Below are 7,756 nucleotides of genomic sequence, written 5' to 3' on the forward strand. Positions count from 1 at the left end.
TTCCTGATAATGTCCGGGGCTCAGTGACACAATCCCTGTTTAAGATTAAATATTAAAGATTAAAGACACACATCTTTAAACAAGCATTCATATAATGCTTCATTAGCTGTCTTTCACTGTCAGGCAAAAAGCAGGAATTCTAGTGCATGCCAGGGCCAGTCATGTTTCCACTGTCACTTCTGGGGCTTGATCAGGCCTCATCAGGGCTTCCCCAGGGGGTTTTGGCCAAGCAAATACATTGGTCCAAACTGGCTATTTAAGGCTTGAGAAGTGGTCAAGAACAAAGGTGGAGTTTTCTTGATTCAGGAGACAATAACTGACAGTGGGCTCACTCTCAGCTACAACCTCCTTCGCTTTTCTTTCTCAGCCACACCCTCCTTCCAGGGCTTTGGCGTTTCGGGGACGCACTGCCTCCCCACACCTCCCTGTCCCGTCCCCCAGGGGACACTCGGAGCCACATGAGTTCACCCCACTCACTGCCTCTACTTCGAGACGCTCTCCCTCATGTTGTTGTCACAACAGATGCCTCCACCACCAGCTGGGGTGCCGTATGCAATTGGCATGCTGCATCGGGCGGATGGACTACCAGGGTTGCCAACTCTCACGCATCTGGCGTGACACTCACGCTTTCAGCATCAATCTCACGCTCTCACGCACACGCAAGAAATGTCACGCCAAAATCCATTTTTTTCCCCTCTCAATCCGTTACTTTCTGTTGATGACTAGACCACAGCGTATTAATGACAGGAGAGGAGTTTAAGGCCCACAGCTGTTACATCTCCCTACAACGTTCTCACTGCAGTATTCTCTGATCGTTGATTGGCTGAAAACCTTGCACCTGATACGTCAGTTGCGTGTGAGAAGTTCAGAGAGAGTTCGGAGCATAGGTTCGGAGTCGGAGTCGGCACGTGTGAAAGTTTGGAAGACAATCAAGGTAAGCAAATAATAAAATGGTGAGCCTTGTCACTACAGACGTAGCCTTGCCTAATCAGTCTGTGTGCCGAGACTAACCCTGTGTCTCAATCAGCTCCCTAGCTCAGTAGTCAGGGCACTGACCAGGGAGTCAGCCATTTTAAGGGCTGTCTCATTCGCAGAATCCTTCCAGGGCACTGAAACGTTCGCTCCCTGAAAAGTCCCACAATGCACCGTGAAAACCAGGGAGCATCGATGCTCACTATGCTCCTTTAACGGAGTTCTGAAGTGCGAAACTTGAATCACGTGAGCCAACTCACTACACATAACGATACGCGATAGATGTTTTTAAAAATACAAACCGTTATTTTATTATATTTCAGCATAATCGCTAGACAGGTAATGAACATAATCTAGCTAACACTTATAATTTATTCACGGCTGAAATGTTGCACGTATAGGCTAAGTAACAAGCAAATAATTAAACATAATGTAGTTTAAATAACATTACAAGTAATGTCAGAAAATATCAGCTCTGTTATTGTTCATAAAAACCAGTAGTGATTTTGTACAATGAGGACGTTGTCACGTCGCCTGAAATAGAGTCATAAGTGTCCCAATGTGTAGTGAACCAGCATCTTTTACTGTCCTTACCAGTGCCCGAATTTGTGTACACGATATACTGATTCACGAGCTCGGGAGCTAGGGAACTGATTGAGACACACCCTAAGTTACAGACTTCAACTATCCATGGGTTTCAAAGACGTCACTTCCGCTATGCCCGCCGCCATATTTGTGTCCGGTCACAGCTGCGCGCTCTGTTTAAGTCTATGGTGACAGCAGCTACAACTACCAGAGGAAGGCCAACGAAACACTCTCAGAAGGTTCACAACAAATTTACAATATGTCTGGGATATGTGGTGCTGTTAGCCATTTCAACAGTCGTCAGAACTACAAATTTATTTGATCCCAAAGGAGTTAGATCGGCAGAATTATTGGCTTCATTCAGAAAGGACCATACCACTGGCAGCCAAACAGCAACGCACAACATTAATAACTGCTGGGACTGTCATTTACATGATTATAATTGTATACAATATTGTATTAAAATATTGTGAATTCTAGTTGCTGTGTTTCGGCGTGTTATTACAGGATGAACAAATTCACGACACGAGCTGCTAATTAGTTCAAGTACATGCGTGCATGATTTTGTGCAAATATAAGTTGTAATTTTATGTCTATCTTGTATAAATACAGTATATATGAATTACCCTATATAGGATGTGTTCCGTTGAGTTAATTAACTTTGTTTACGGGTTTTTATTCTCTTCAGCTTCAGCGTGCGCAGCTCAAACAGCAATGATTAAGTCATTAAAATGATTACAATAATATTAAAACTTTCATATTTAAAAAAAAAAATGATACATTATTTTTAATAACTAGCTCTTATATTGTTCTTGTATTATATTCAGCAACAGATGTTAATAAGGATCACGAACAATAACAGATTTTTTTCTCAAATCATCTCATTTTGATAGTATTATTTGAGCTGCGCGCGCTGAATGAACATCCGTAAAATGAAGCGTTAATTAACTCAAAGGAACACATCCTATATAGGGTAATTCATATATATTTATACAAGATAGACATAAAATTACTACTTATATTTGCACAAAATCATGCACGCATGACTTGAACTAAGTAATGTAGGCAGCTCGTGTCGTGAATTTGTTCATCCTGTAATAACACGCCGAAACACAGCAACTAGAATTCACAACATTTTAATACAATATTGTATACAATTATAATCTTATGTAAAGTCCCAGCAGTTATTAATGTTGTGCATTGCTGTTTGGCTGCCAGTGGTATGGTCCTTTCTGAATGAAGCCAATAATTCTGCCGATCTAACTCCTTTGGGATCAAATAAATGTGTAGTTCTGACGACTGTTGAAACGGCTAACAGCACCACATATCCCAAACATGTTGTAAATTTGTTGTGAACCTTCTGAGAGTGTTTCGTTGGCCTTCCTCTGGTAGTTGTAGCTGCTGTCACCATAGACTTAAACAGGGCGCGCAGCTGTGACCGGTCACAAATATGGCGGCGATAGAATACAGTGACGTCACATGAAACCCATGGATAGTTGCAAATGTTGTCTGACGTGCGTTATGATGTGGGCTAGCTAAATTGCTCAATAAAAATAGTCTCATGTAGGGTCCGAAATTAACACCCGCCAAACGCCAAATGCGGGTAGATTTTCCGTTTGGCGAGCAAATCTCAAAAGGCTATATGCCACACTGGCGGGTTAATGTTCATACCGGTTCATACCAAAATATGAAATTTTCAGCGCGCACGAGCAGAGAGAGAGAGAGAGAGAGACCCGGCCGCGCGCGCGCACTCAATATTCAGAGCGGCCAAAGCGTCAAGCTTCCCCATACTTTTTGACAAGCGTCCTTGACAAAGCGGCCAGAGCTTCTTTGCAGCTCAAGTCGGCGGCGGTGTGTACGTACAGTTAACGCTCTATCTGTTGACGGCGCTGAGGAAAAAGGATATGTGAAGCTCCTGCCACTGGAAGAAGCGGTCGCCGCCCATTTGTGGCCGCGCACCAATCAAAGCCGCGCAGAACGTCTTCAGCACTCCCGGATCATGCACACTCCGCCGCTAGCCAGGCTGCTTCTACGTTATATACGTTTTGTTATATAACAACCGATATGACAACTTTAGCACATTTATCAGCTATACATTCATTCAGTGTTTTCCATTAATGGACCCTCTGCTGCCGCCACCGTTTCATAATGAACTGAAAATTTAAAACATACTACGTTTACCAACGAACTAAAATCGAAGCTGTAATATGGCTTTGTGTCTTTATAAAACAGCAAAAGACAGCGATTAAGTATATATATACAGTCTGTCTGTGCTGCGTGTTTTAAAGAGAAGTGAGCGCATTTGCGCACGCGATCAGCTGGTGATCTGGTGATCAAAATAAAAGCTCAAGGATATATCTTTTAAAAAGAAATGAGTACAAAAGTATTGTAAAAAAAATGTTTGAACCCTTTTTAATGTCCAGGTACAAGTCAATGCTGTTTCTTTGTTCAATTTGCACACTGTACATGGGTTGAAGCTCTTAATTTTGAGTTTCCAGAGTGCACCATTGATGCATTTAACCTTAAAATGTACAAAATTTTCTTCCGGGGGGGCATGCCCCCGGACCCCCCTAGCGGAGGTACATCCAACAAAGTTTTACAGATTACAGTCTCAAATAATGTACATTTTCTGAACAAGAATAAGACAACAAAAGCTCCTTTCATGTCAGTAAATCTATTAATAGAAAATTGAAATGTCTTTGGACAAGTATAGATTTGGGCTAAGCCCCAAATGTTTACAATGTCTGGCTCTGCCCCTGTCAGGTAACAAAACTTACAAAAAATAAAATAAATTATTTCACCCCAATGATACTAAGTAAAAAATTAGGGTTACCAAACATTTTCTCCGCGCACAGGCGCAAACTGAAATTTTTACAAAGTCTCACTCCAGCCAAAGTCCCAAAGTTGGCAACCCTGGACTACGCTCCCGTCGCATGTCACAACTCGCCTGCCATCTCCTCCTCTGGAGTCAGCAGTGTCTCAGGTCACTATGCGCCATTAATATCCTGGGTGAGCTCAACCTTGAGACTCTACCCCCAGGTGGTCCAGCTCATTTGGAGCCAATTCAGGGATGCACAGGTGGAACTGTTTGCCTCCCAGGAGTCCGTTCACTGCCAGTGGTTTTAGGGGCCTACACAAATACACGTTTCCCCCAGTGAGCCTTCTCACATCAGACTCTGTGCAAGGTCAGGGAGGACGAGGAGCAGGTCTTGCTAGTTGCGTTGTACTGGCCCAACCGGACCTGGTTCCCAAAGCTGATGCTCCTAACGACAGCCCCTCCCTGGTGAATTCCCCTGAGGAAGGACCTGCTTTCTCAGGGACGGGGCACCATATAACACCCACGTCCTTACCGCTTGAACATTCATGTGTAGTTCCTGGATGGGACATGAAGGACTTAAGTGGCCTACCACCAGCAGTAGTTGACACTATCACTTCGGCTAGAGCCCCCTCAACGAGGGATGCTTATGCCATGAAGTGGAGTCTGTTCGCTGAGGGGTGTTCTTCCAGCCGGGAAAACCCCCCAAAATGTCTGGTCAGCCCTGTGCTTTCCTTCCTTCAAGATTGCTTGGAGCGGAGGCTGTCCCCCTCCACCTTGAAGGTCTATGTGGCCGCCATTGCAGTACAGCATGATGTGGTCCATGGCAGGTCACTAGGAAAGCATGACCTGATCATCAGGTTCCTCCTAGGCCTCACCTCATTCCCTCTTGGGACCTCTCTGTCAGCCTGGCAGAGAGCATCCTTCGAGCCCCTTGAGTCAGTCAAGCCGAAACATCTGTTGTTAACACTCTGGAGTCTGAGGTATCGCCGGTGATCAGAGGTGGAAGTAACGAATTACAACTACTCACGTTACTGTAATTAAGTAGTTTTTTCGGGTTTTTGTACTTTTTTGAGTACATTTTTTAATCTGTAATTTTACTTCAAGCAGCTTTGCAGTAGAGACAGAAAACATTATTCATGGTGCAAACAGATTTTCTGCTGTGGCGCAGCACATAGTAAACATCGTTTTTCTCAAAGCTATAGTGCATTGGAAACGCTCGTTCTTAAAGGTTTAGTTGCTTTTGGAACAAGCCGTTCTTAAAGCTACATTGCTATTGAAAACGCTCCTTCTTAAAGCTATAGTTGCTATTTAGAACAAGCTGTTCTTAAGGCTATCTAGCTGCTATGGAAGGCAAACTATAAAAAAAAAAAAAAAAAAAAATTTGCTTGTTACCGAAGCTCTAGTGTCATTGCTGCATACTATAAGCACATACTGTGAAGTTTCTATTCAACCCTAACAACATCGATCTTGATCCCGTAGGAGTGTGAAATCATGGGAGTCATCATCTTCACTTCCACAGCCGAAGGAATCAGCCCGACTGGAGCAGAAATTGTTCATGATGAGGAAGCACTGTTTTTCGTGCCTAGCTGCATGCTGCATCTAACTCAGAGCTATTGCTGCGGGTGTATGCTTCCCCGACCAGACTACCATAGTTTGATACTAGTCTGTGATTTACAACATGCTTGTTGTATCAGTTTGCTGCCGCTAGGGGTGTAAGCTTCCCCCAATAGGAGAAAGAAATTAATAATAAATAAATATGTATTAGGCAATGGGTGTATGCTTCCCCGACTAGATTGCCGATAATGGTGTAAGCTTCCCCCATTATATATAATATATAAAATCGCTAACTAAATGCGCTACAACATGCTTGTTGTATCAGATTGCTGCATGCCGCTACGGGTGTAAGCTTCCCCCATTTATTAATAAAAACACAACACTAGCCTAGGCTCATTCCTCATTCAGGTAACTGCATTTTAAAGAAACATGCATTCAGATTTTCGCACTCAGTTTGTGTTGGGGGATTTCGGCATATGGTTTGTTTTGGGGGTTTACTGCTGCTCTCCCTGCTCTTATTCATGCTAGGCTGCATGGAGGCGCAGGGAGTTCTTGCCCAGAACAGAACCATACCGCCAATACAAACTCTATGCATTATCTATCATATTTGACGATAGTGGTCCTGACAGAAATACAAAAGCTTAGAAATCTACTTCGCTACTTGTAAAATCACATTCCGTTACTGAGTACGCCAACAATTTGAATTAATATTGAAACCATATGGCTCTGCTTTGACCAGCATATCGGTAGCCAATAAAGTTATCCGATCGTAAACGGACCAATGAAAACCCTGAAATTTTACCAGCGGCGCGTTCTCATCTCTCATCTCCCCGACGCCTCCTCCTGCTGTCACTCGTTTCACTACAGCGCAGGATTGCAGGTATTGCGCATAATTTTAATCATACCCGCAGGTTTGTGGAGAGCGCATTCATGTAATGGCCGAAAATGACGCGAGCTCTCAAATAAACAAGTGAACTGCCTCTCCACTGAGCGCGCGCTCTGTGTAGTGTGCAATCGCGAATCTCTGCGTGCTCTGAAATTAAACGTTGTCAAAAGTTATCAAACAATAATAATAGACTTCCATGCCTGGCCGATGAAAATGCTACAGTCTCAACAAACAAAGGTGGATCTTTAATTTCTTTACAATGTAGCCTAGATGTATGTTTCCGAATGGGGCATTTATATGATTTTTACATATAAATAACCTAGTCTGTGTAACTGCATCACTATATACAGACATTATAGGTCAAACCATTCTGATGTTCTTTTTATCTAAATAACATATTATATGGCTCTTAAAAGGGTTAGTTTAACCAAAAAATTAAATTTCTGTCATTAATTACTCATCCTCATGTCATTTCAAACCCGTAAGACCTTCATTCATTTTCAGAACACAAATGAAGATATTTTTGATAAAATCCGCTTTCTGACCCCAGACTGCAACGCAATTGCAACTTTTGCAGGCCCAGAAAGATAGTAAAGACATTGTTAAAATAGCCCATGTGACTACAGTGGTTCAACCTTAATGTTATAAAGCGACCAGAATACTTTTTGTGTGCAAAAAAACAAAAATAACGACTTTATTAAACAATTTCCTCTCTCCGTGTCACTCTCTGACAGTGTTCGTGTGAGCACCACAGCGCATGCATGTGATGCTGACACAGAATCCCGCCAATAAAATGAGCCGACTGTGTTTACTACGTCAACAGTGTCAGAGACTGACATGGAAGAGAATAAATTGTTGAATAAAGTGGGTTTTTTTGTTTATTTTGTGCACAAAAAGTATTCCGGTCGATTCATAACATTAGGGTTGACCCATTGTTGTCA

This window comes from Chanodichthys erythropterus, chromosome 3, assembly GCF_024489055.1.
Source record: "Chanodichthys erythropterus isolate Z2021 chromosome 3, ASM2448905v1, whole genome shotgun sequence".
NCBI lineage: Eukaryota > Metazoa > Chordata > Actinopteri > Cypriniformes > Xenocyprididae > Chanodichthys > Chanodichthys erythropterus.